The sequence below is a fragment of the Peromyscus californicus genome, unplaced genomic scaffold (assembly GCF_007827085.1).
Source record: "Peromyscus californicus insignis strain IS unplaced genomic scaffold, ASM782708v3 Scaffold_9__1_contigs__length_137607984, whole genome shotgun sequence".
NCBI classification, from domain to species: Eukaryota; Metazoa; Chordata; class Mammalia; order Rodentia; family Cricetidae; genus Peromyscus; species Peromyscus californicus.
This window is the reverse complement of record NW_026294617.1, coordinates 33413614-33423531: the sequence shown is the minus strand read 5'-3', so window position 1 is coordinate 33423531 and position 9918 is coordinate 33413614. Positions and strand designations below refer to the sequence as shown.

Sequence of the window (9918 nt, the reverse complement as noted above, 5' to 3'; positions counted from 1 at the left end):
AACCCCACATCTGGCAGAGGGCTGATTTCCTAAATATATAAAGAACTCAAGAAACTAGACATCAACAAACCAGATAATCCAATTAAAACATGGGGTACAGACCTAAAAAGAGAATCCTTAACAGAAGAATCTCAAATGGCCAAGATACACTTAAAAAAATGTTCAACATCCTTAGCCATCAGGGAAATGCAAATCAAAACAGCTCAGATTCTATTTTACACCTGTCAGAAGGGCTAAGATCAGAAATATAAGTGACAGCTCATGCTGAAGAGGATATGGATCAAGGGGAGCACTCCTCCATTGCTGGTGGGAGTGCAAACTTGTACAGCCACTTTGGAATTCAATATGGTGGTTTCTCAGAAAATTGGGAGTCAATCTCCCTCAAGATCCTGCTATACCACCATTGGCCATATACCCAAAAGAAGCTCAATCATAACACAAGGACACTCAACTATGTTCATAGCAGCTTTATTTATAATAACCAGAACCAGGAAACAACCCAGATGTCCCTCAACCAATGAATGGATAAAGAAAATGTGGTACATTTACACAATGGAGTGTTACTCAACTGTTAAAAACAATGACATCAGGAAATTTGTAGGCAAATAGATGGAACCAGAAAAAAATAATCCTGAGTGAGGTAACCCAGACACAAAAAGACAAGGACAAACATGGTATGTACTAACTCATAAGTGGATATTAGCTGTAAAGTAAAGGATAACTGTGCTATAATCCATAGACACAGAGAGGCTAGGTCACAAGGGGGGCTCAAAAGGGAATGCATGGATCTCCCTTTGAATGGGAAATAAAAGAGATTTTGTGGGTAGACTGGGAGCAGGTGGAGATAAGAACAAGAGGGATGGGGAAGATCAAGAGGGAGAGTACTAAAAGAGACAACTGGAAGGGGGTGCATTTCAGGTTCAGGTAGAAACCTGGTGCAAGGGAAACTTGCAGGAATCTACAAAGATGACCCCAGCTAAGACTCTTAGCAATAGGTGATAGATAGCCTGAACTGGCCTTCTCCTGTGACCAAGCAAGACTTCCAGTAGAGGGATTGGAACACCAATCCAGCCACAAATCTTCCACCTACAGTCTGTCCTGCCTATGGAATGCGCTGGATTAAAGGTGGCACAGAGGTTGTGGGAGTGGCCAACCAATGATTGGTTCAGTCTCAGACCCATGCCACAAAAGTGAGCTTACCTGATACTGCCTGTAGCACCAGTACCCAGAGGCTGAATGGCTCTGAGACCTAAGATAGAACCAAAGATGAAAGAAAAATGTCAATGTAATGATGCCTAATGATATTCTGCTATACTCATATATTGGTGTCTAGCCCAATTGTCATCAGAGAGGCTTTATTCAGCAACTGATGGAAATAGATGCAGAGACCCACAGCCAAACATTAGGTGGAGGGTCTCTGTGGAAGAGGGGGAGGAAGGATTGTAGAAGCCAAAGGGATCAAGGGCACCACAAGAAAACCTAGAGAATCAACTAACCTGGGATCATAGTTGTTCACAGAGACTGAACCTACACAGCCTGCATGGGACTGACCTTGGCCCATATATGTGACAGTTGTATAGCTTGGTCTTCTTCTATGACTCCTAACAGTGGAAGCAGGGACTGTCTCTGACTCTTTTGCTGGCATTTGAAACACTAATCCTCATATTAGGTTGTCTTGCCCAGCCTTAATAGAAGGGGAGGTGCTTAGTCTTATTGCAACTTGATATGCCTTGTTTTGTTGATATCCATTGATGGCCTGCCCTTTTCTGAATAGAAACCAAGGAGGAGTGGATATGGGAGGTGAGGAGGGGAGGAAAGGGACAGAGAGGATGTGAGGCAAAGGTCTGGGAGGGGAGGAGGGAAGGGAAACTGTGGTCAGGATGCAAATAAATAAATAAATTTTTTAAATGATCCCCCTGGGAATTTAAAATAACAGGGAGAATACAAACACCTGAGAAACAAGACAAACCACAATTGTATGTGGATAATCAGATTCAGGACTTCCCAGGCCAAAGAAATCCTGAATATTTTAATAAATGGAAAGAGTAGGGAAATCCATATAGAAACAAGTCACCTTAGAGCCTTGGGATCAGGGTGCTGCTTAAGTTTAAGTTTCCATGTGACTGCTGATATGGTCAGTTCTCCTAGGACACATCTTTCCCTGCTTACCTGGACATCACAAGACCATGGGCTCTTGTTGAATACTTCCCTGTGGATGATGGCATGTGGCAGAGGGATGTGAGGAATCCTGTGTTCTAAAAGGTAAACTAGAGTTCCAGGGAATGGACCCAGGGCTCAGCTTCTCAATAAGCCCATCAGATGTCAATATTCAAGTTTCAGCTTGGTTCTGGGGCTACTGGTGTCTGAGAAGAAGTTGACCTATTTGATTTCCTTTGGTCCACATTGACTCCTAGCACCAAGCAGCTGCAGAAATGGTAGGTCAGAAGAAGTGGCCCTGCTTGTTCTCAGAGACCATGTTCATGTCACTTTCTATCAGAGGAGCTGGTGGTTGTTTCCAAATGGATCACAGCATACGCTGTTGTTGGGGGTTCTGCATTGAGAATGGTTGCCAGAGAATAAAGTCGGAAATGAAGCCGGTAACGTTCTCGTCAAGCTATAGGATGCTGCTGTGACAGCTTCTAGGGAGCGATGACTGATTTTCTCCGTCATAGAAAAGTGCTTCTGTACTTCCAGAAGTGGAACTAGAAGCAGAGCTGCAAGGATATTTATGAGCAAAGGCGAGGGACCACACTTGAAACCTGAGGCAGACGGAAGAGTCTCTTTCTTGACCAAATCACTAACCCGTACTTAGATAGGAAATGATGAATGCTCTTGTATTTTAGCCTGAATTTAAATAAAATTATGAATGCTCTTGTATGTTAGCCTAAATTTAAATCTCTTTTTCTTAGAACACCTTCAAAAAACATTACAAAAAGATATAACATTCACACCAAAAAAGTTATTAGATATGCAAATGGTCGTCTGTGACAGAAAATCTAATTGAAGATAACAGACAACAGGAAATCTCTTAGAATAGTTGGGAAATGTCACAGTCAGGAAAGGTGGGTGGGACTGAGTCATGAGTGGAGAATTATCGCATCATTTAATGTCTTCCAATTATCTACCAAATGATTCCAGGTGATTTTTTATTAGATACTCTTTATAGCACATCTGAAAGTAATTAATCCAGGAAGAAAGAAATGTAAATGACTTAAAAAGAAATGGCAGTGGCATTCACGCACATGCTTGAATATTTTATAGGGTAGTTTAGGAGAGGAGCTCCTGAGTCACAAGGTCCAGAACTGCTCTGCTTCTGTGCAGACTCCAGAAGCATCGGTGGATCTGGAATGAGGACAAGGCTTACACTAATTCTTCAGTTCAAATAGGCACTGGGTCCCATCTGATAGAACGCATCATTTCCCTTTTAGCAATTTGGACCACAGGTAAGTTCTCATTTTCTTCACATTTTATAGCAATGGATGTTGTACGAGCGCTATGTGCTCCTTGTATATGTGTTCAGAGCAGCAACAAAATAAAACGCATTTTGGACTCCTAAAGGTTGCTTGTTAGATAAAAGATAGAAGAGAAGAGGAGGGACTGGGCAGATGGCTCATAGGTGCTTGCTGCTCTTGAAGAGGACCTCTGCTGCCCAAATACTCGAGGATGAGAGGGGAGTTAGCCCTAGAAAACAGGAGTGGGGGTTTCCATAGAGGATGATCACCACATCCTGAAAGAAAACCAGCTTGCCCTCTCCTGGCAGCTATCTGTTGCCAATGGCTCCTCATGTAGGTGTGGGCCTTTGTACCCACCTCCCCCTTCATTTTTTTAAACATTTTATTTATTTCTTTGGTAATTTAATACATAAAAACATTATATTTAGATGATATCCACTCTCCAATCCCCCCTTGAAAGTCCCCGTATTTCTGTCTTTAGTAGTTCTAACTAGTGCTGCCTTCATGTTCATGGGCATAGAACATCCACTGGGCCACGGGCAATGCACTATGGGCCACACCACTCCCTTAGAGACCATCAGCTACAAACAGATCCTTGACTAGGAGTGAGGTCTCATGAATCCCTCCCTTTTCCAGGCTGGGGTGTCCTCTGGCTTGAGCTTCTGTAGGTCTTATGTGGCTAGCCACTGCAGCTGTGAGTCAATAAGTGTAATACCCTATCATGCCCAGAAGACATCACTTTGCAGTAATCCTTCACAACCTCCAGCTCTCGATATCTTTCTGCTCCCTCTTCCTAAATGGTCCCTGGACCTTGGAGATGAGGGTGTGACAAAGATGTCCCTTTCAGGGCTGAGCACTGTACAGTCACTTTCATCTGTATTAATCGCTCCACTGCACAAAGATGCTTCTCTAATGAGGGTGAAAATTGCATTAGTCTATGTGAAGAAGGTTAAGTATTTAGAAGGCCATTTGATACTATGTCCCTTTAGCCAAATAATAGTAGTACATCCTATGGTCTCCCCAATCACAGATTCCCACTTCAGGTCTTTGTCTCCATTAAAATTCAAAGGGAGTTCACTCACATAGATACAGGAAACAATGAACCAGTGCTCCAGGTTGAGTATGTGTTATCTCAAGGCAATGTTAACCCCAATTTGATAATCATCAATAACTCATGAAAATGCTTAACATGTGCTTGAGTTCTGTACCCACAACCCAATACATAAACAGGTTTCCTAAAGAAAATTCCTTTAGCAATACCAAAACTATATTTTCCTTTCCTGGGAGCTGTGTGTTTGGAGCTGTTACATTAGAGAGAATGTATGTGAACTAATCCAAGGTAAAACCCATGGTGTTTGTGGGTAGTAAGGGAAGCACAGACTAAGAGGTTCTGGGGAATATTTTCCTTTCTCTGTTAGATCTGTTATTATGTCACAACGAAAGTGAGAATAGAGACATGTATATACTCATAGTGTGTTCAAAAGCAAACGCTCATCTGTAAGAAGGAAAAAACCCAGAAGGGTATGCATGAAAGCCTTTTAGGACAACGTGACTTGGAAATCTATAGCATACCTTTTACCTGGAAGTATCTGGTAAAATGAAAACCAAGGCACCGGTCCACTGTGGAACTGTAGTAACCGGAGCAAAGCTGGGCAGAGTGAAGAATCTCTCTAGTGGACTCTGAAATTCTTACTCACATTGTCAAGTGGCTAATAAATACATATCAAGTATTCTAAGAGACAAGATCATCATGTAACAGAAATCACAAAAGGCAAAAAGATGTAAAATTAAAACCATAATTGATGGGCATTGAAATTAGCAGGTTAGGACTTTAAGATAATTATTATTTTTTTTTTTTTTTTTGGTTTTTCGAGACAGGGTTTCTCTGTGTAGCTTTGTGCCTTTCCTGGGACTCACTTGATAGCCCAGGCTGGCCTCGAACTCACAGAGATCCGCCTGTCTCTGCCTCCCGAGTGCTGGGATTAAAGGCGTGCACCACCACCGCCCGGCCAAGATAATTATTTAAGGGTTAATCACAATGACTAAAATTTTATTGACATTATGGGAAAAATAAGAAAAATCTGTTATGAAAAACTAGAAAATGCCGTCTTTTGGGACTCTTCCCCCATCTGTGAGATGTGATCAGATTTCATCAGAATTCAGTTCAGTTTGAGGTAAGTGTCTACAAGTGGACAGTGTTGGAAAATTATCTCTGTATTGTGAGGAACAAATACAGAAATGCCCTGTATTGAATATGAAGACAGAAGACTATTTATGAGGGGTTTTTGTACATAGTCTAGACTGTTTGCAATTTTAAATATCCAGTTGTTAAAATGAGCCCATATGATTAGAAGAGACCAAAAAAAGCCAGATAATCTTCTAAATCAATGCAGAAAATTATTTGACAGCAACCAACCCTCACTTATGGATTAGAAAACAATTCTGAACGAATCACGAAAATACATAGGTATTTAAAGTATATCTACATCATTTGCCTGGTGTTTATGTTTTTAAAATATGCAAAAAAAAATCCTTAAAGCTTAATGTTTATCACAGTCCTGATTTTAAACTAGCCTTGAAAAATCCTGGCCATTTTATTAAGTGATGTTTAAAAGGAAATATTTTTAAGAATTGAAAGGGGAAGAGCAAAGTATCCTTATATCAAAATCATTGGACCTGACACCAGAAGGATCCAAGAAACAAAAGAAAAATACTCAGGATTTTTAACTGAACATAGTACGCAGCTTTTCTAGACTTGACTTTGTTAGAAAATATATCTTTTATGTAGAAATCAACAGCATTCCTTTAAGCCAGCAACAATCAGTGAAAAAAGACTTTCTCAAAGACAACAGCATTTGAATGACATCAGAACTTGTTAAGAATGTGCTTAGTGGTAAATTGTAAGTCCAGAATGCTAATATAACCACGGGGGGAAGAGTTAAAAAGAGGCTCTCCTCTCCAATGCACTAGAATATTGTGTGAAACAGCTGAATAAATCAGTGGAGAGAAGTCTGCTTTATGAATGCAGTACAAAGAGTTAGTTATCATATTCCACATTATTGAAAATGAATATAATGTCATTAAGTTTAAAAGTCCATATCTTCAGTGAAGGATACATATGAGAGCCTATGTATCATGTTAAGAAGGATTTTCAAGATACAAATTTTGAAAGAACAGAACAAAAGGGACTCTGCACATGGATATGGAAAGCAAGGCTATGCCAGTAAAGTACAGAAGGCTTCATGTTCATCCCTGACTGGTCAGAGCTGGGGATCCTTCCTCTGGGTTTAATTATGTTTAAGCTGTAGCCCTTTCTGTGATCTTCACAAAAGATTAGTGAAAGCAACAATTTGGCCTTGGTCATTGACAAAACTGATCTTCCTTGTTCACCTTCAATTCCAAATGGAGAAATCAGGGAAGTTAAAGAGAAATCATGAGGAAATAATAATAATTATGCTGAAAATATTTTGGTTTTTTTTGAAACCAGAACATTTATTTTATGACTGATTGAAATTCTCAAAATGAACTGGATGCTGCAGCAGCTGCCCTCTTGGGTTTAGATGTTGTTCCTTCACAGAATCCATGTCTGAATCTTCGATAGACAATTTTCAGGTGCCTCGTCCACCCAGTCCCGGCAGTGTTTCATCTCTTAGCCTTGGCACTCCAGTTATCCTTTCTCCTGTACGTGTCAGGGGAGCCACATTTGCCACAGATCAACTTCTGAAGGTGGGAGGCCTTAGAGCCACAGCGGCGGCACAACGTGTGCATCTTATTGGGACACTTTCCAAAGGATGATGTTCCTTTCGTCAGCTTGCTTCTGCCGCGGAGGCCAAACAGAGAGAAACGCTAGTCCATGGACATGGAGTTTCTTAAGCACCACAGAACTTGACCAGAAAAAAAAACAGCAATTTTTTCAGTAAATTCCCTTGTAAAAATGCACATTAACTATTAATAACTACTTTTATGAACTTAGTCCATGTCAAGAAGCACTTAGAATTTTTGTTATTTTAGAGTAAATTATGTATGCAAAGATTGTACCTAATAAACCTTTAGAGAAGACATGTTATTCCCAAAGTAATAGGTAGTAATAACTTGTCCAAGATAGATTAAGTTTTGTACTACATATTGTATACATTTTTGACAAGTTTATCTCTCCCTTTCCAAATAATGGGAAGACATTAAGTAGTTTTCTACTAATAGAATAAAGCTTCCTTCTGAGCAAATATGCAACAGAAACCCTAAAATTGCAGTCCTGACTTTTGCTGTGAAACTAAAAAGAGAAATTGAGAGAAAAGTGCTTACAAACTAATTATATACTTTTCTGAAACTCTGCTGTTTCAAGTGTAGGACACATTTAGCCTGGCATCTACAAATTCCCTATCATTAAAGGGAAGGACTAAACGCAATCTGAGTTAGTCAAGACTTGTGTACACATGCTCAAACTCCTCTGAGCTTCAGTGTGAACATCTGTAAGAATTACAGTCTGAAATAGAAGGTACAAAAGTCTGTAATCAAAATTTTGAATATCTGATATTTAGCCTGTCCTCAGGATCTTTTGTTTCCTAGCATTTCTTGTTATACCTGACATCTTTCTCTTAGCCCAGTGACCCAAGAATGGCTAGAATCAGACAGTTCTCTGTCTCTGACCACTGAATTGCCACATAGAAATAGTTCAGCTCATACAGTGCATATGAACTGTTAATTTACTCATTTGTTTGAAATATCTTTAATTGGCCAATGTATCATCCATATACCATTCTAGGTATTGAGATGTAGAAGAAACGGAGATCCCTGATTCCATGAAGTTTTGTTGATAATGTTTTGAAATTTAGCCACCATGAGAGTGATATCTACATAGTTAATTCTACAGTTGTGAAAGAAACTAGGAAATGATTCCATCCACCTGAGGACAGATGTGCTCTGCTTAGGGACAGGGACAGTTCGAGTTGCTGGTGTACTGTACTACCTATACAGAGTCACATGGTTCCCAGAATGGAAATGGAGATGTCTAGAACTTTATTCAGCTCTGAGAAAAGTCTTTAGGTTCAGTGATTGCATTGATTATAATACATTATTCTGTAGAAAATTTGGCATTTAATGAAGGCATTTAAAATATTAGTCATGTTAACACATCTAATTAAAGAATCTGTGTAAAGGCACCATTGTGTCCCTATACTGAGCATAAACACACAATCATGAATAAGGCCACATTTCCTGTGTTTGCTCCTTTAACAACTAAGAATCTAGTGGGAACAACTACACACAGACACACACATCATCGTCGTCGTCGTGGGAACAACTACACACAGACACACATCATCGTCGTCGTCGTGGGAACAACTACACACAGACACACACATCATCGTCGTCATCGTCCTAGCAGGGCAACTGCCATGGAGTCTATGCCAGACAGTTCTCTACACAATGGCACATACCCCAGCCCTTCCCATGCATCAGGAACAGCCTGTCTACAGCCATAAACTGAGTCACAGGAACACAGATGAAGGGATGATTGCTGCCACCTTCATGAAGGCTCTGGAAGCCACACAGAAGAACTGGTAGATAAGGAAATGTGTGCAAAGTCACCAGATTGTAGCAACCAGTGAGGAAAGAAGAAAGCAGTGTCCTGCTTAGATTTTTTTTATCCATGACTGACAATGTCTTGAAGCTTCCTCTCTCATCACTTGCAGAACTCTTCCTCTGCCTATGAACCAGGATGAGTTAACTTCACAGGAGACTGGAGAGTATGCAGAGCGGACACAGGTGTCCCAGCTTGTCCCAAACAGCAACTAACTACAGACACAGCATAGACCCAAGAAAGCAGAAAATAAACACCCAGTTACATTCAGCTCAAACTTCCAGTCTGCAGAACTGGGAGATAAATGGGTTTTAAATCACAACATTTAAAAACTATTGTTTAATTTCATTCTCAGGTCATTTATTTTAAGTCAGCCTCTCAAACACTAAGTGAAACGAGAAAGGAAGCTCAGGTAGCTGAATACACCAAGAAAGGAAAACTTAGGCTTATGGGTTCTAGGAAAAACAAATGATGCAGAGGCGGTTATTGTCAGATCATAAATATTTGCAAATAATTATGAGCAATTAACAAGTTGTTCTCAAGTTCCAATCAAAACATGATTAGAATGTGAGGTACATTGTTGAGAGTAAGGGGGAGAAAACAGCTTTGAGAGTTGGTCTAATGTAAATATACAGATGACAGTAAGTTACTCCATGCAATATCATAAGTATATTTATAACAGGAACTTTAAAAAGATGATGTTTCTCAGAATTTCATTATCCAGTTATGGGGGAACTTTGAAATTTGGCATAAAGGTTATCAGTGAGAAGCCTTGGGCATAAACCCTTCAGAGTTGAGCTTGTTGGACACACCATTGGCCACTGAACAGCTGTGCCTTAGACTATCTAATTCTGCTTGATTTGCACATGACTTATAGACTGTAGTGAT

The 9918-nt window shown here is 40.1% G+C and overlaps 1 pseudogene; it reads right to left on the bottom strand.

Annotated features, from left to right (window-relative positions):
* Positions 1 to 6968: 6968 nt before the first annotated feature.
* LOC128105992 (60S ribosomal protein L37-like) lies at positions 6969 to 8824 on the bottom strand (annotated as a pseudogene).
* Between the last annotated feature and the right edge of the window lie 1094 nt (positions 8825 to 9918).